At 42.7% G+C, this 19,222-nt stretch overlaps 1 long non-coding RNA gene across 1 annotated transcript; it reads left to right on the forward strand.

Annotated features, from left to right (window-relative positions):
* Positions 1-1,545: 1,545 nt before the first annotated feature.
* LOC121987853 lies at positions 1,546-1,855 on the forward strand. The gene is made up of 3 exons (XR_006113738.1): positions 1,546-1,586; positions 1,685-1,726; positions 1,802-1,855. It is a non-coding gene; the product is annotated as an uncharacterized LOC121987853 (long non-coding RNA).
* Positions 1,856-19,222: the final 17,367 nt, after the last annotated feature.

A 19,222-nucleotide genomic window follows, 5' to 3' on the forward strand; every position in this document is an offset into this window, starting at 1 on the left:
CATGCAAGAAATGTGGAATTAAAAGTATCTACTTTACATAAACAAAGATATTTTCCTTTGTTTTGGTAGATTTGCCTTTTTTTTAAAGCTCCTCCCTATTGGTTTTATTTAGGTGGTTATTGAATTTTAGCAATTCATGCTTACAAAGATTTCACGATGAAGATTACTTAAATGATTATTTGTATTATATGCAGTACTGGATAAACTTGAATTGGTTTGGACCTTTTAATGTGATTAACAATTCAATTTTAATTATTGTTCCTATTTTCCTGTGTTTGTAAGAATTCTATTGTAATGCTTATTCCTATTTTTCTGCATTTGTAAGAATTCTGTTTAATTTTTACCAAGATTGTAGTTATATCTAAGAGGTCAAGGAATATGCAGGCTAAGGTTCTAGGTGCTCTCTAGCCCACATTTTGCACCTCCTTTGAGCTGGAGCATTATTTTTTTTTGGAAGAATTCATGTTCCTTTTCAATCTCATGTTTAATGAACCTTTCAATAAATTAGTGTTAATGTATTCGGATCACAAAATGTGAATTCACATATATTGATTATGTGGAAGTTTAATTATAATCATGCCTCCTCCATGCTGCTTAGATTTATGAGGTTTAAGAATGAAGGAAGAATCTTTCATTTTATTCTTTTGAAAATTTATTATGTTAATATAAGTAGAATCTTTTTGAAGATAGTGTGAATAAATTATTTTATATATTCCAAGAAAAATCATAATAATCTACTATACACCATGCATCACTATATTTAGCTTCTTTCAAATCAGTTGTCGTATAACAGATTATTTCAAATTTGCAGATCAAAAAAGCTGAGCAAATAAGTAAAATTATGGTAAATGGTTTATTTTTGTAAAGCATTTGATCCCATGTATCTAAATTATTGGCTTATTCTTGTTTTCAGTGTTTTGGTTCTTGGTCATTTATGTTTTGATAAATTATGCAATTATATGGAATGATAGCAGAAAAAGTAGTGAGGAACTGATTTAAACAATACATTAACCTTGACTATTGGATTGAGGAATTGTTCTTTCTTTTAGTACACAGAACTCTGGTATTGCATTTTTAGGCAGCAGAGTTTTTTGAAAATCTCATTTATCATTGTTCTATTGAAATTTGTTTTTGGAAATTGAATGTAACTAAGCACAGCACAGCATGCTAGCCATATTGAGAAAGATACTAGAATGGCAAAGTGGAGGTGACTGGATGTAGTTTGAAGTGGTTGCATACTGAAATTGTATATCTTTCCATTGAATGCCCTCAGTACTCATTAAGTTCTTTTTACTAAATGATCTGTTGTTTCTTTTCTTTTTTGCTTTAATGAGCTCTACTTATGTTCTCCAACTAGTTGCGTGTTTCATCTTATCACATATCCATGCTAATGATTATTTGCTAGCATGTTTAATCCTAACCACGGGATCAATAATTATTTTCATATGTTCCTTTGTTTGACATTGAGATACTAATTTTGGGTGTTGGTGCACCAAATGTAGTTTCTTATAATCGATGAAGCCGACCGAATATTAGAGGCTAACTTTGAGGAAGACATGGAGCAAATATTTAAGCGGCTGCCAAAGGTATGCTATTTAGTTCCCTTCGGTTTATAATTATTACAGGAGTGTTGCAAAGTCAGCATCATGTTTTATAATTATCACATTCACTCCCTAATACGCAGACAAGGCAAACTGCTCTATTTACAGCTACCCAAACTAAGCAGGTTTCTATTTCTTTCTAACTACTATTCATAATCATTTTGGTTTTCATTTTCTTTAACTTATAAAAAAAATTGCAGGTTGAGGATTTTGCGAACTTGTCATTTAAGGAAAAGCCTGTATATGTAGGTGTTGATGATGGAAGGTCGAAGGTAATCTCCATATTTATTTTATCATTGTTTTTACTCGGTTGTTTCGTCAATAGCAAGGTTGACACGAATTCATCTTTCTCAGGTGACCGTTGAAGGGTTGCAGCAGGGCTATTGTGTCGTGCCTAGCAATAAAAGGTTTCTGGTCTTGTATGCTTTTCTTAAGAGGAACCTTTTGAAGAAGATAATGGTCTTCTTCTCCTCATGCAATTCAGTCAAGTACCATTCTGAGCTTCTCAAATACATTCATGTCGATTGTCTCGATATCCATGGAAAACAGGAGCAGCAGAAACGAACTAGTACATTCTTTGAGTTCTACAAAGCTGAAAAGGGTATATACTGCTCTGCACTGATGTTGCTGCTTGTGGACTTGATATTCCTGCTGTGGTAAGTTAAACTTTGCTTTTATATTCATGCATTGTCTAATCTTAATGCCACATCTTGTTGATTGGCCATAGGACTGGATTGGCCAATATGATCCTCCTGATGAACCAAAGGTGCGAGTTTAACCAAATGGCATGGTACCCTTTAAGATGTCTTATAACAGATTATTTTGTTTTATTTTATTTAGGTAAGAGAACTGGAGAATCAATTAAATGGTGAGAGGACAACCAAGAAGGATGTTGCAAAGTTCCCAAAGCCTCCAGTGGCTCCTTTAAGATAGAAGCCTCCTTTACAAAGAATCACCAATCAGTTGTCACCCTCAGGAAGAATAGTTATGTGTAATTTGTGGATACTGACTTGATGTGCACAATATCTATTATCTTTTTATGTTGTAAGAAGAATATTTATGTGTTGGTTATATAGATATTGACTTAGTGTGTTTAGATACATCGGTGCATTTTTATTTGTGATTTTCTTAGTGAATTAATAATATTAACTTAATTTTATGATTTGCTTGGTGATAATATTGGTTTTTCACTATTTCGGAAATCGAATTTGTGTCATTAAATAATACTGATATTACATCGGTTTTCCACCGCTGCAAAACCGGTGTCATTAACTAATATTACATCGATCGTATACCGCTGCCAAAACTGATGTTATTAACATATAATATTACATCGGTTTTACACCCGATGTCGTTAAGCGATACTACACTGGTTTTAACCCGATGTCTAAAATGGCAGACCTTTTACATCACCTTCATAGACATTGGTCGAAAATGTAATAGACATCGGTGGAAAACCGATGTCTATGAGGGTTTTTGTTGTAGTGCCTTTTCCATTATTCTTATTATCCCAAATTGTCCAAGCCGGGGATTTTTCTTTTCCAAGCCTGAGTGTGCCTAGTTTTTTCAATAAAATGTCGACCTCCAACAAGCATTGGAGGGAGTACTTTTTTGTGCGTTTTCCCGAGCGGCCAAACTTCCCGACTAACTGGCAGCTTGAAGTAGCGAGTTAGCCTCCACTAAAAAAGTACAAGAGCCAATTGGACTACTGTTAGTGTCGTCGACCTCTAGGGTTTCGATGTTTGACAATATACCTAAGTCTGGTCAGACCAAGGGTTGATCCAAACAAGATGGCAAAAGGCGAATACGCTCACCCTCAGCGCCCCCGCCAACCCGTCCCAGGGCCAACACGGAGGAGGTAAATCACGGAGGGTTGATCCAAACAAGACTTGATGTTTGGAAGAGAGAAGTCTAGTCAGGACTAGATGACTAGCAAATGTAAGTCCTAACCAAAGGATAGACGGGTGAAAAGTTTACTGAGTGACTAGTCCTAACTGGAGGTTAAGCAAGGTGGAAGTCCTAGTGAGTGAAGTCAGGTCCTAGTGAGTGAAGCTAGGTGGTGGAAGTCCTGGTGAGTGAAGCTAGACCCTAGTGAGTGAAGCTAGGTGGTGGAAGTGCAGATAAGTGAAGCCAGACCCTAGGAAGTGAAGCTAGGTGGTGGAAGTCCTGGTAAGTGAAGTCAGACCCTACTGAGTGAAGTTAGGTGGTAGAAGTCCTGGTGAGTGAAGTCGGACCCTATTGAGTGAAGCTAGGTGGAGGAAGTCCTGGTGAGTGAAGGCAGGTGATGGAAGTCCTAGTGAGTGAAGTTAGGAAACCCTAGGTTATACTTGAATTCTGTTAACACTGTTTTGCCTTATCTATTGTGCTAGCTCAGTGTTGCAAGGGAGTTCAGCTAGGTCGACAAGCTGATCAGGTAGCTGGCACGAAGTCCAAACAAATCGACGAGCTGACCGGACGTCTGGCAGGTAAGTTAAAGTGAGTTAATGGAGGGGAGTGACATGGTGAGGACGCGTTCCCCATTCGAGAAAATAGTAGGCGTCGATCCAACTTAGAACCATTTCGGAAATCTAAGTTGAGATCGTGACTAGATTTCGGTCTCAGTGAGACGAAATCTAATTATTACCCTGTTTTATTATATTTGTGATAACTTTTATTTTGCAGGGTAGTTTAATCTTTATATTTCCTTGGACTAACATTTTCTTGCAGAAAAAGGAATTTCTGGAAAATGGTGGTCCGGACGCCCGGGAGGCAAAAGTTATCTCGTCGTAGATATGGAGCACGCTGATTGGCCGAACCTACGTCACGGTCCGGGCGCCCGAAAGGGATCCGGGTGCCCGGAGCACTGCTATATAAGGAGACTACCTCCAGAGCTGAAACACAACAACTACTTCCTACGACTGCTCTGTTGTGCTCTGCTCCTACGACGCAACGACGCTTCTCCGATAACTTGCGGTTCAAGTTATTTTTAATTATTTTCAGTATATTTTCTTTTTAAATGAGTTCTTGTACTTTCATTTGTAAACACTTTTCGAACTGCTAATGAATTGCCCAACGAAAGCACTCAATGAGTGTGAGCCTTGGAGTAGGAGTCGACGAAGGCTCCAAACCAAGTAAAACTGATTCGTGTTAGCATTGTAATTTTTATTTTCCGCTGCATACTCGCTACGAATTTTCGATCGCTATTCACCCCCCCCCTCTAGCGACTTCTACGATCCAACAACTACCTCAATGCAGCTTCAATGCTGGCCGATCAGAAATACGACATCCACAAGTTGTTACTGGAGGGTGTTCTCTACGTTTTCGGCTTAAGTTCGATCTGCACAAAGTTTCCGTCTAGCCTAGGTATACAGCTTCTTCACTTCTTACTTTGATTCTAACTAATTTCCCTTCTTCTTTTGCAGTTGACATCATATTGCATGCGCGTCTGGCCGGAAAGGCCAAGCTTGTCGATGCTGAGATCAATGCAACGACCGTAATCGAGTTGGAGAGTCACGGTCTAAAGCTGATCAGCTCACAGGAAGACCCATATGGTGAAAGCGAAGGAGCTCCAGCCTTAGTGAGCGAAGGGATAGCCAGCCGAACGCCCAATGGTGGAGCGGTTGGTGCATCGAACCCTCCCTCTGAACGGCTACCAGTGATTTCGATGGAGCAGGCATCGGATTCGGCCTCCTCTGGGGAACCACTAACATAGCGCAAGAGGTGTCGAGCGGAGACTTCATCACGATCCGTTTCCTCAGTGGTGTGAACCCCCCCCCCCTTCCTCAACGAACTAGCCCATGCGCTTCCGACGAACGGGTTGGAACCTCGACACCAGCTCTAGCTCCGGCGATTGTTCCCCCTACATCGTCTGATCGGACACCATCCCTGTCTGGTTTGCCACATGGAGCCATTTGCGCACCACAGTTGCCTTCATGCCACCGCCACCAAAGGTTCAAAAATCTGGCATTCGTCCGACGTTCGGTAGAGTGACCTCGACCTAGTCAGCCCTGAGCGGCCAAGGCCACATAACAACGGTTCTCCATCTTCTGACTAAGGAATGGCGTGAGTCAGATGGCGCTGAATCCCGAGCCCCCGAGCACCAGATAATCATTCAGGGTCCGCTAGCATGGATATGGGCTGACGCCCAAGCTCGCACAACGGTCATGCCTCCCGAGGCGCTCGCGCACAGCCACACTCAGATGTCCACTGGGGTAAGTGTTATATTTTCTTAATTTATCTCTGATCGACACTTATATTTTCCTGGTTATTCGCGATATTGGGTAGAGAGTCTGGTCATGTGTTAAAGGCTCACTTTTTTGGAGCAGGAGGTTAAGCAACTGAAGGCGCCAAATGGCCAATCATCTGCTTCTCAGGAGCCGCTAGAGCATATGAACACTGAGATGGCTCAGCTAAGAGCCAATATGGATAAGAGCACCGAGCTGCTGGAGGATGAGAAAGGAAAAAACGCCGAGCAGACCACCCAAATAGCTCGGCTTAATAAACAAACCAACACCTTTGAATCAAAAATCTATTCGGCTAACACCAGGAAACTCCGAGCTATCGATGATCTGGAGATCAAGAATAAAGAGACTCAGGCTCTCGTCTAGAAACTCAAAGAAGCAGAGGATTTTTCTGATTGTCGAACGGGAGAGCCGGTCAGCCGTAGAAGCTGCCCTTCGAAACCAACTTTCTGTAAAAAAATGATGAGTTGGCTGCCACGAAGGACAAGCTGGAGGCATCTCGGGCAGCTCTGAAAACTTATCAAGATGCCGAGGCTGACCGATTTGAGGCTATGAAGAAAAAATATCTCTGAAAACTTATCAAGATGTCTTCAATGATCGGCTTTCTGACCGGGCGCTCCGCCTCTTCAACTTGGCCATCGACGGGACAATCGACCAGCTCAGAGAGGAAGACTATTTATCGGCTGCTCTAACCAGCAACGTCATTAGTCAGGACAAACTCATCGAGTTGTTGCCTAACAATGTGCTTGGTTGTCTGGAGTGATTTTGTATTCACCTTTATTTGTAATCCTCATGCTTAGTCTTAATGAATGATGGCCCGTCCGACGATCTTTTCTTTTTCGTTCATTCCCTTGCCGCCATTCGACATCTTTCGATTTGACTCGCAATTTAGTTGCTTGTGTTGTCGCGTAAAACCCTGAGCGAGATTGCGAGTTGCTTACTGTGGCTTTGTGACCTTCCGATCGGTGACGAGAAGTCATAGCAGAATAATCTCGAACGGTCCCTATATTTTGAAGACTTGGAGCTTTTGCGTAGTACGTATTCACGGTCGATCGTTCATCATTCTTAAGTTATAAGATTAGCGCTTGACCGCTTATCGAGACAAGGGTTTAAGGTCGTTTCTCGACCGTTGATGACGATAGGGGTTTAAGGTCGCCGCTCGACCGTTGGTGAAGACTAGGGTTTAAGGTTGCCGCTCAACCGTTGGTGAATACGAGGGTTTAAGGTTGCCGCTCGATCGTTGGTGAAGACGAGGGTTTAAGGTTGCCACTCGACCATTGGTGAAGACTAGGGTTTAAGGTCGTCGCTCGACCATTGGTGAAGACGAGGGTTTAAGGTCGCCACTCGACCGTTGGTGAGGATGAGGGTTTAAGGTCGTCGCTCGACCGTTGGTGAAGACTAGGGTTTAAGGTCGCCTCTTGACCGTTGGTGAAGACCATGGTTTAAGGTCGTCGCTCGACCATTGATGAAGACTAGGGTTTAAGGTCGCCGCTCGACCGTTGATGAAGACTAGGGTTTAAGGTCGCCGCTCGACCGTTAATGAAGACTAGAGTTTAAGGTCGTCGCTCGACCGTTGACTCAGCTCAAAAACTGGCATACTTCGCTTTTATTTATATTTTTCCTGCATCCATGAAGCAATATACAAGTACATCCATGTTCACTTGCGCACCTCTCACCCCGCCCTGTAGGGTTGGAGATGGTTCGCGCTCCATGGCCGCTCGAGTTACCTTCCGCTCGCATCCTCCAAGTAGTAGGTGTCCGAGCGACGCCTTTGTATGACCTTAAAAGGTCCCACCCATGGGGCTTCGAGCTTGGCGACGTTGTCAACTGACTTTACTTTCTTTAACACGAGATCGCCGACCTAGAAAGACCTCGGGATCACCCTCCGGTTGTAGTTCTGCTTCATTCGCTATCAGTACACCATTACCGAATGACTGTTTTAGCCCGCGTCTTGTCCGCCAAGTCGGGCTCCATGAATCTCTGTCCGGCGTTTCCTTCATCGTAGAACCGCACCCGATCGAATTCCACTTCAACCTCTATAGGGACGACTGCTTCGCCGCCGTATACTAAGTGGAAAGGAGTTACGCCGGTCCCCTCCTTTGGGGTCGTACGAAGGTCCCACAACACACTGGGGAGTTCATCAACCCAACTGCCTCCGGTGTGGTTGAGTCAAGCCCGTAGCCCTCTAAGGATTCCCCTATTGGCGACTTCCGCTTGCCCGTTACTCTGGGGGTAGGCTACAGAGGTGAAGGTCTGCTAGATGGCATAGCCCTCGCACCACTCCCTAAGCTTCTAACCGGTGAATTGTCTCCCATTATCTGATGTGAGCCGACATGGGATGTCGAACCGGCATATGATGTTCTGCCAAACGAACTTAATGACCATATACTCGGTTATTCTCGCGAGCGGCTCAGCTTCCACCCACTTCGAGAAGTAATCCACCGCAATGATCAGGAATCTCTGCTGACCTGTCGCCATGGGGAATGACCCAACGATGTCCATGCCCCATTGGTCGAACGGGCATGACACTGTGAACATCTTTATCTCCTCGATTGGTTGGTGTGGAATATTTTGATATCTTTGGCAGGACAGGCAAGTGCCTACTGTCCGAGCGGAGTCCTCTTGAAGAGTGGGCCAAAAATATCCGGCCAGGAGTATCTTCCGGGCCAGCGAGCGACTGCCCGGGTGGCCTTCACAAGAGCCTTGATGTACTTCCTTCAAGATGTACTCAACATCTTCTGGCCCGACGCATTTGAGCAGGGGCTTGGAGAAGACTCTTTTATACAACTGATCTCCGACAAGGGTGAACCGTCCGACTCTCTTTTTCAGTAGACGGTCTTCCTCCTGATCGGTCGGTGTGACTCCTAATCGGAGGAACTCTATCAGTGTCATTCTCCAGTCACTCGGGCGGGTTATCCCTTTTGTCCTATCGATATGCACCACTAATGAGACTTGCTCGATTGGATATTCTATGACGATTGGCATCAAGGAGCTGGCTAATCTTGCCAACTCATTTACTGTTTGGTTCTCCGATCGGGGGATCTTCTGTATGACGATCTCCTTAAAGTTGGCCTTCAGCTTCTCAAAGGCTTCCACGTAGAGCTTGAGCTGGGCATTGTTTATCTTGAATGCCCCTGAGAGCTACTGAGCAGCCAACTGAGAGTCTGAGTGGATTAGGACTTTAACGACTCCCACATGCCAGGCCGTCTATAAGCCGACTATCAATGCTTCATACTCAACTTCATTATTGGTGGCTCTGTAGTCCAGCCGCACGGACAAGTACATACAGTCTTTTTGTGGTGAGCTTAACATTATGCTAATCCCGCTACCTTGCCGAGTGGACGAACCATCCATATATATCTTCCAGGTTGGCTCAACATTCAGGACCTCTGTGACGAAATTAGCCAAGACTTGGGCCTTGATTGCCATTCGGGGTTGATATTCTATGTCGAATTTGCTTAGCTCGGTCGTCCATTTGATTAGCCTCCTAGATGCCTCGGTGTTGAAAAGGACCCGCCCCAAGGCGCTGTTAGTTAGCACGATGATTGAGTGTACTAGAAAGTATGGATGAAGTCTCTAAGCGGCGAGTATCAATGCATAAGCTAATTTTTCCAGATCGGTGTAGCGAGACTCTGCAACCTTCAATATATGACTTAAAAAGTATACAGGCTATTGTTCCTGGCCGTTCTGCCTTAGTAAAGCTGACCCAACCACATGTTCGTTGGATGATAGATAGATCCAGAGTGGCTCACCCACAAGTAGTTTGGCTAATACAGGTAAAGAATTAAGATACTCCTTGAGCTCTCCTAACGCCCGATCAAACTCGGCGCCCCACTGGAACTTTGTAGCCCGGCGAAGAACCTTAAAGAATGGCAAGCTCCGGTCGGATGACTTGGATATGAATCTGGATAGTGCTGTGATCCGACTTGTCAGCCGTTGGGCTTCCTTTAAGCTTCGGGGCGGAGGCATGTCTTGTAGCGCCTTAACCCTGCTTGGATTGGCCTTGATGTCCCGCTCGGTGACGATGTAACCCATGAAACGACCACTTTTCACGCCGAACAGACATTTAGTCGAGTTCAATTTTATCCCGTAAGCCCTCAGAGTTTGGCAGGTCTCGTCAATATCTATGCATGGGTCAGCAGCCCAGAAAGATTTTATCAATATGTCGTCCACATATACCTCTATGTTATGGTCGATCTGCCTCTCGAACACCTTGTTCATGAGTCACTGGTAAGTGGCACCCGCGTTCTTGAGTCCGAACGACATGACGTTGTAGCAGAACGTTCCGTCAGCAATGATAAAGATGACCTTCTCCTGGTCTTCTCGGGCGAGCGACACTTGATGATAGCCCTGATAATCATCAAACATGCAGATTAGCTCGCAGCCCACAGTTGTAATGTCCCAAACTTCTAATTACTTAAAGTCATTTCTGACTTTATTATATGCATTATTATTATGTTTCTATATAATAAAAATAAAACGCATGCTTTATATTTAATAAATAAATGCATAAGTAAAAATATTAATAAAAGAATATTTAAACATACACACCATTATAATGATTTAAACTACTGTTAGAATATCTCGAAATTATAAACATAAAAAAAAAACAGTAAGACTTCATCCAACCCAGGTCTAACAAACTAAAATAGATTAGCATCAATAATATAATAATGTATTTTTCCTCTCCAAAACCATTCTTAAGCATATATAGTATAAATAATAAAAAGAGAATCATTTGATTCGTCAAATCTGTAGAAGCTTGTAAGGTCCTTGGTATGTATACTGCCTATCCAGTCCATTCAAGCGTCCGAGCCTCCAATCTCATCAATGTTATTTTCACCTGCACCATTCAAACTAAGTGAGTCTAATGACTCAGCATGTCCTAACCATCATAGCAAATAATGCATATTCATATTACAGTGAATAACAATATCTTTACATAAAATAACATGAGCATAATAATATGAGTAAATCTTCCACAATATCATAATCATAGCATAAACATAATCAAGAATCATTTATCATAGCATTTAGCATTCATTGTAAAGATTCTTAAGATGAAGTTTGATCATTGAAAGTGACTAACTAATTGGGGGAAAGGGGTCGATTGATCAATCTCAGTTGTAAAACCATGGTACCAGGCGGCGGGGCATTAGTAACTCTCGTCACTGGGCCGTGGCCTAAAATAATGGAAATCCGATATTGGGCTCCCTCTGGGGCCTTCTCCCATAAACGGGCTCCCTCTGGGGCCTTCTCCCGTAAACGGGTTCCCTCGGGGGCCTTCTCCCGTGAACGGGCTCCCTCTGGGGCCTTCTCCCTCACAGAAAATCCACATATCATAATTTATCAAAGTCAACTCACATACTTCAAGATAATTTTTCATCTTATCATCACCTGTATAAATAACATACATTATATCTTTTTTTTCTCTCCCTCTTAAAGTCACGCATAAATTGTATTAACAGCATATATCATTAAATTTCCTAAAATATTCATAATCATTTAAATTAAATATTTTTATCCTACCCAACCCTTCCTAGACCAGCAGCCGCCTTGCAACATCAAACCATGCATTTACATGCAAGGAATGTCAAGTTTTCATGCAAAATTCAATAAAATGAAAAATAAACGTCATTTTCATGCATTAATCTGTAAAACGAAAATATACATCATGCTATTAACTTTCCCTCATGAAATAAATCAAAGCACACATATATATAGCTTGAATGATGAGAGGGACGAATGATTGAACATGCCTTTATGTGATCCACACACGATTATTCTAATCCAGACACGTAGGAGAGTTGCTGGAAGGATAGGAAAATGGCTTGGCTTCGATTTATCCTTGAAACTTGATCAAAAAATCATTTGATATGAAACAACGACCTTGCGGCTGCCACCAGACTCCTCGCCCTCAATTTTGCCGTGAAGCTTTGTGGGAGATCATATGCTTGGGAGATAAGGTTTTTGGCTTTAAATATTTAGGTCAAGATTAGGCCCACTAATCCTAGGTAACTAGGCCCAATAAAATCAATAAAAACCTATATATGAGCAAAAATCACTACTCATATAATTAATATTCATGTGACTACTATTCACGCAGTAGTATTCATCGAGAATATTTATATATTTGAAATCTGTTTTGGTTTAATATTAATGAAAAAGTAAACTTGCCCAACATCTAATATTAAAAAAAAGAAAAACAAAATCCTAATTATGTAGTCATGCGAAACTACCCAATTAAACCTTTAATCGTGCCTAGCAGATGACATAATGCATTTAAAATCATTAAATTAAATTATTATTTTTCTACATTGCATGCATTTTACGTTTGCAGATTTTGGATCTTACAACAGTAGAGTCCACCTTTTGGTCTATCCGAGGTAACGGATAGAAATCCTTTGGGCATGCCTTATTCAGGTCATGGAAGTTGATGCAGACCTGCCATTTATTTCCCGGCTTGGAGAGTAACACTATGTTAGCGAGCCAGCTCGGGAATTGAACTTCTCGTATATGACCGGCCTCCAACAGTTTTTCTATTTCCACCCGGATGATCAAGTTTTGCTCCGTGCTGAAATCTCTTTTTCTTTGCTTTACCGGTCAAGTGTTTAGTCGGACGTGAAGCTCATACTGGGAGACACTCTGTGAGATTCCAAGAAGCTCGTGTGTCAACCATGTGAACACATCGTGATTTTGTCTGAGGTAGGCGACCAACTCTGCCTTCTTCTCCCCCTCTAGGTCGGCGGCGAAAAAGGTGGTGGCCTCTGTCCAACTTGAGTGGATCTAAACCTCCTCCTTTTCTTCGAATATCAATGTAGGAGGTTTCTCAGTGATTGTGTTTGCCTCCAGGCGTGGATTCTTCTGAGCGTTCTTGGCTTCCGACTTGACCATTTCGACGTAGCATTGTCGAGTAGCAAGTTGGTCGTCTTTGACTTCTCCCACCCGGTCGTCCATTGGGAATTTGATCTTTTGGCAGTATGTAGACACCACTGGTCGAAATTCGTTGAGGGTCGGTCGACCCAAGATGACGTTGTAGGTCGATGGTGCGTCCACCACAATGAACTTTGAGGTTCTGGTTCTCCTCAGCGGCTCTTCTCCGAGCGAGATGGCCAGCCTGGCCTGTCCGAGCGGCAATACCTCATTACCTGTGAAACCGTAGAGTGAGGTTGTCATAGGCAGCAACTCGGTTCGATCGATTTACAATTGATCAAACGTCTTCTTGAAGATGATGTTCACCGAACATCCTGTGTCAATAAAAGTTCGGTGAATAGTATAATTGGCAATTTCCGCTTGGATGATCAGTGTGTCATCGTGAAGGATCTCCACTCCCTCCAAATCTCTGGGACCGAAGCTGATCTCGGGCCCTTTGGCCCTCTCCCTGCTACACCCCACGACGTGGATTTCCAGCCAACGGGTGTGCGTTTTCCTAGCTCTGTTAGAGTCATCGTCGGTCGGCCCTCGGCAATTATGCCTATTTCTCCTCGGGCAACATTGCTTCTGTTTTCTTCTTTCTGAGCTGAGGGTCTATTCTGCTCGGCAGAGAGTCAAGAGGGACCCGCGTTATCCCTCCGCTAGTGTTGTGGATCGCGTCGCTCGGGCGTCCTTCTTTCGTCCTCCCGCCGCCCCGTGGATCTGTGTCTATGGCGGTGATCGAGTGATGGAGATCAACGGTGGTATCCTCTCGGTGCCGGTCGGCTAACGATCGGTGTCAGATCGTAGCAGTCGCGCGTGTTGTGTCGTCGATTGATGAAAAGAGCAGAACATAGGCGCCCATATATATACCTTGCCTTTTGCAACCTTGTGACGACTGGAGGCCACATGCTGCACGACATGTGTCTTGGCCTCCTAGTGTGGTCGCGCTCCCTCTGCCCTTGGCCCTTTGGGCGGTTGGTGGTTGCTCGACGGTTAGCGCTCGGACATCACCAGGGGTTCGGCCTGTTGGTTGCTACTCGGAATATCGTACTGGTTCCCCTATATAAAAATTTTGTACAAGTCCTGAACCATTCCTAACAACCTATTGTAATCTTTAGAAATTAAATTTGGAATCGCAAACAGAACTTAACATTATTGATTCCAAATTCAACTTATCTGTTCTTAGTGGTTTAGACTTAGATCACAAACGATGCTTAACATCATTGATTCAAATCCACCTATGTTACAAATTCAATTAAATATTAATTTCAGAGATCGGCTTCCAGGTTAAACATGGCGAGGCACTAGGTCTTCTTGGGTATGAGAGCATCCACCACTTCCTAGACAAAGCCTTTCAACAAAATTTAATATTTAATTTCCTTATAGTAACCCTAAGTTTAACCAAAAGGAACAATCGAATCACAAATTCGAAAAACAAAAGAAACACAAAATCAAAAAACATAAATTCGATTACCTAGATTCATTAGCCTCTTGTGTTTGGTATTTCAAGATCTAAATAAAAGGATGAACTAGTTATGATGCGGAAACTAATAACTAGTTATACCTTTTATAGCTTATAGACCTCACGATCTTCTGCCGTATTCTTCTTCTTATCTCGGGCATCATGTGGGTGACGATCTAGCGAGATGAGAATCCACCCAAGCTTCCTTCTTCTCCTTACAAATTTCGGCCACCAAGAATCTCCTAGAGATGAAGGTCTTCGGCCACCAACCAAGCTCCAAGGGATGCAAAGAAACAAAGTCTCCTTTCTCTACTTCTTCTCCAAGCAAAATTCGGCCACCAAGGGTCTCCTAGAGAGTTGATGCCACTGGCCAAGGAAGAAGAAAAGGGGAAGAAGAAGAAGAGAGGGAGGGTCGGCCACCACAAGGAAGAGAAGAGAGAAATACTAGATGTATATTGTTATGAGGTGAGGCACCTCTACCCTCTTTTTTATATTCCTTAATCTTAGCAAATAAGGAAAGTTTTAATAAAAACTTCCTTATTTTCTTTGCCATAGAAAGGAAAATTTAATTGATTAAAAAAATTTCCTTTTCTTTATCAATGTGGCCAGCCACCTCAATTCCTCCAAACAAGAAAAGTTTAAACACAAAATTAAAACTTCCTAATTTGTTTCCGGAAATTTTTAAAATAAAAATTTTTCTTTAAAAATTCCCTTCATGGTTGGTTATAAAAGGAAACTTTTATAAATTAAAATCACTCTATTAAAACATGTGGATGATTTACAAAAAGGAAAGTTTTCTTTAAAATTAAAATCTTCCTTTTAACTACAAATAAGAAAAGATATCAAATCTTTCTCTTAATCTTTTGTAGAAAGCTATAAAAGGAAAGATTTAATTTTAAAACTCTCTTTTTAAAATCATGAAGATGGTTACAAAAAAGAAAAGTTTTATCAAAAATTAAAATCTTCCTTTTAACTACAAATAAGGAAAGATATCAAACCTTTCTCTTAATCTTTTGTAGAAAACTATAAAAAGAAAGATTTAAATTTTAAACTCTCTTTTAAAAACATGGATTTTACATAAGAAAAGATTTTAAAAATAAAATCCTTTTAATTTATTTTTGGCCGGCCACCTAAGCTTGGGTTCAAGCTAGGGTCGGCCACCAACTCACCTTGGTTTGGCCAACCCCAGCTTGGGCTCCAAGCTAGGCTTGGCCGGCCACCTTAAGGTGGGTATGAGTGGGTATAAGACTTTATAAATAAGAGGCTACGACAGAGACCGAGAGGAGAAATTGATTTTGGTCTCCCGATGAACTTGAGCTTCCCGTGTTTGCCCCGAACACCCAACTCGAGTTCATCAATAATATCTCATTCCACTAAAGAGTTATTATTGAACTACCGTACTAATCCCATATTACTATATGGGGGGCTCCTTCTTATCATGAGTGTGTTAGTCTCCCTGTGTTTAAGATATAGAATGTCCACTAATTAAATGAGTTACTGGCAACTCACTTAATTAATATCTAGCTCCAAGAGTAATACCACTCAACTTTATTGTCATGTCGAACTAAGTCCACCTGCAGGGTTTACATGACAATCCTTATGAGATCCTCTTGGGGGCATCATCAACCTAGATTACTAGGACACAGTTTCATTCTATAATCAACAACACACCATATAAATAATATCATTTCCCAACTTATCGGGCATATTGATTTATCGAACTAAATCTCACCCTTTGATAAATTAAAGAAATGAATATTGAGTATATGTGTTTGTTATTATATCATGATTAAGAGCACACATTTCCATAATAACAAAGGTTTTATTTTTTTTATACAGTCAGTATAAAAGAACTTACCTTAAATGGTCATTCTCAATACACTCAGAGTGTACTAGTGTAATTTTATAGTTAAGATAAACTAATACCAAATTACACTACGACTATTCCAATGGTTTGTTCCTTTCCATCTTAGTCATGAGCTACTGTTTATAATTTATAAGGAATTGATAACATGATCTTCTGTATGTGACACCACACACCATGTTATCTACAATATAAATTAATTGAATAACTACACTTAGCATATAAATGTAGACATTTGACCAAAGTGATTCTTTATTTCAAAATAAATGTTTACAAAAAGCTAGGCTTTTAGTATACACTCTAACATGGTCGACGTTTCCTTTTTCCTTGCCGCTAGAGCTTCTTCCACATTTATGTATTCAGTGGCCTTCTTGAGCAGGTGGTCAAAGTCCCTAGGCGACTTTCTGATGAGTGACCGGAAGAACTCTCCTTCGACGAGCCCCTGGGTGAAAACGTTCATTAGCATCTTCGAAGAGACTGATGGAATGCCCATGACCACCTGGTTAAAACGCCTGATGTATGCTCTGAGTGCTTCCTTGGGCTCTTGCTTTAGGGCAAAGAGGTTGACGCTCATCTTCTGATAGCATCAACTGCTGGCAAAATGGTGCAGGAATGCAGCTCAGAAGTCCTTGAAGCTGTATATTGATCCATTCGACAATCTTCTAAACCAGCGTCATGTCGATCCAGAGATAGTGGCGAGAAAGACTCGACACTTCACCCCATTTGTGTACTGATGCAACGTGGCTTCATTATCAAACCTATCTAGATGATCATCTAGATCAGTCGATCCGTTGTATTCCTCGATCGCCAGCGGGGTATAGTGTTTGGGTAGAGGGTCATGCAAGACCTGAGAGAACTGTTGATTGATCCGTTCGGGTGAAGCGTGGCCTCCGGGCGCCTTGCCTTTTCGTGCATCCCGAACGGGTGAGTCATTTGAAGATGATCCCCGTTCTTGGTTCACCTGGGTTAGTTCTGAGGGGGTTTGGAACAAGGCACGATGGAAGGGGATTGGCACGGATGACGCTTCCCCCTGCGTGTCGGTTGTTGGTTAGTCCTAGGAAGATCGTACCGGTTCCACTGTACAAAAATTTTGTACAAGTGTTGAACCTATCCTAATAACCTATTGTGTTATTTAGAAATTAAATTCGGAATCACAAATGGAACTTAACATTATTGATTCCAAATTTAACTTATCTGTTCTTAATGGTTTAGACTTTGATCGCAAACGATGCTTAACATTATTGATCCAAATCCACCTATGTTATAAATTCAATTAAGTATTAATTTCAGAAATCGACTTCCAGGTTAAACATGGCAAGGCACTAGGCCTTCTTAGATATGGGAGCAACCACCACTTCCTAGACAAAGTCTTTCAATGAAATCTAATATTTAATTTTCTTATATAACTCTAGGTTTAACCAAAAGGAACAATCTAATCACAAATTCGAAAAACAAAAGAAAATGCAAACTCGAATCACAAATTTAAAACCTAGAATTATATGCCTCTTGTGTTTGGAATTCATACAAAGAAAAAACTAGTATGATGCGGAAAACAATTACTAGTTATACCTTTCTTTGTAAGCAACAACCTCTTGATCTTCTACCGTATTCCTCTCCCCCAACTAGTACCCAATTCCTTTCGTCTACTGTGCGACGTTGTCGCACTATTCCGGCTGCACAACATCCCTTTAACCCCTCAAGTTTTTCATTATTTCTACTACCCCAAGCAATCCGAGCTGGGGACCTATCTCTTTCAATCTCGGATCAGTCTATTATTTTTTGATAAGATGCCTACTTCGAATAAACACTGGAAGGAGTATTTCTTTTTCATGCGGCTTCCCGAATGGCCAAGCTTCCAGACCCAATGGTAGGTCGGACTACCACCTCAGTCGGACCTGAAGAAGTATAAGAACCGACCGGATTATCTTCATGCAGCGAACATGCTGGCCGATCAGAAGTACGACATCCATAAGCTATTGTTGGAGAGTGGCATGTACATCTTTGGGCTGAGTCCGATCCGCACGAGACTCCCGAGCGACTTAGGTATGAAATTTCTTGGCTCCTTTCTTTTTGGAGTCTAATTGATTTGCTTTTTTCTTTTTGCATCCAAAATCATGATGCGAGCACGCACGGTTGGCCTGACGAAGCTGAATGATGCTGAGATCGAAGCGGCCGCTGCCAAGGAAATAGCGAGCCTTGGCTTGACATCGATCGGTTCCCACGAAGGCACACAAGCCGAGAGCGGGGAGACCCCCACCATCGTTCAGACAGCCAGCATCGAAGGAGTTGCTAAAGTGGTTGGTGATCTGCTTCCAACCCCTGACACACAACATGCTGATAGGACCGAAGGCTTCGAGTCTTCCGATGGAGTGCTCCTCCTTAGGCGCAAGAGGCGCCACACAAAAAACACCTCCCGATCTGCCACCTCGGTCGTGGGTACCGCCGAGCGGGTTGACACTTCTTCCCCTATGGCTGTCCCCACGGTGGAGGCCACTTCGTCCGATCGGACGCCATCTCTGGTCGGACTGCCATCTGAGGCCATCGCCGCTCCTCCGGTCTCATTTTTTGTGGCCGCCCCGAACCCTACGAAGACCCCTGGTGTCCATGATCGATTCGGCGTCGACTGCCACTCTAGGTTCGGTGGTTTCCTCCTCGTCAGACCCGAGCGGCTGGCGATCGGTGGCAGCGACTATCAACCTTCTGACGGAGGACTATCTTGAGCAATGTGCCCATCCGACCATCCCCGAACACAAGATCCTGATCCGCAAGTCGCTTGCTGGTGTTTGGGAGGAGGCGAGGGCCCAAGCGACCATGATGTCTCCCAGGCAGCTCAGCAACAACCATGTGTGAATGTATGTGGGAGTATGTTTTTCAGTTATCAATGTACGCCCTACCTTTGATCGGTGCTTGACCTTTGTCTTTTTATCTACGGTACTGGGTGGAGAGTGTGTCCATGTGCCAATGACTCGCTTTTATGGAGGAGGAGTTGAAGAAGCTCAAGGTTTCTGGTGATGCGTCTTCCTCCCAGGGGCCATTGGTCGCCCAGCTGCAGGCTGATCTAGAGAAGGCCCAACAACTCCTCGAGGCCAAATTGAGACACAGTTGAAGACCAACGACAGGAAGCTAGAGTTGGCCTCCACAAGGAAACAACGAGCTATCG

Source organism: Zingiber officinale, chromosome 5B, assembly GCF_018446385.1.
Source record: "Zingiber officinale cultivar Zhangliang chromosome 5B, Zo_v1.1, whole genome shotgun sequence".
In the NCBI taxonomy this organism is placed as follows: domain Eukaryota; kingdom Viridiplantae; phylum Streptophyta; class Magnoliopsida; order Zingiberales; family Zingiberaceae; genus Zingiber; species Zingiber officinale.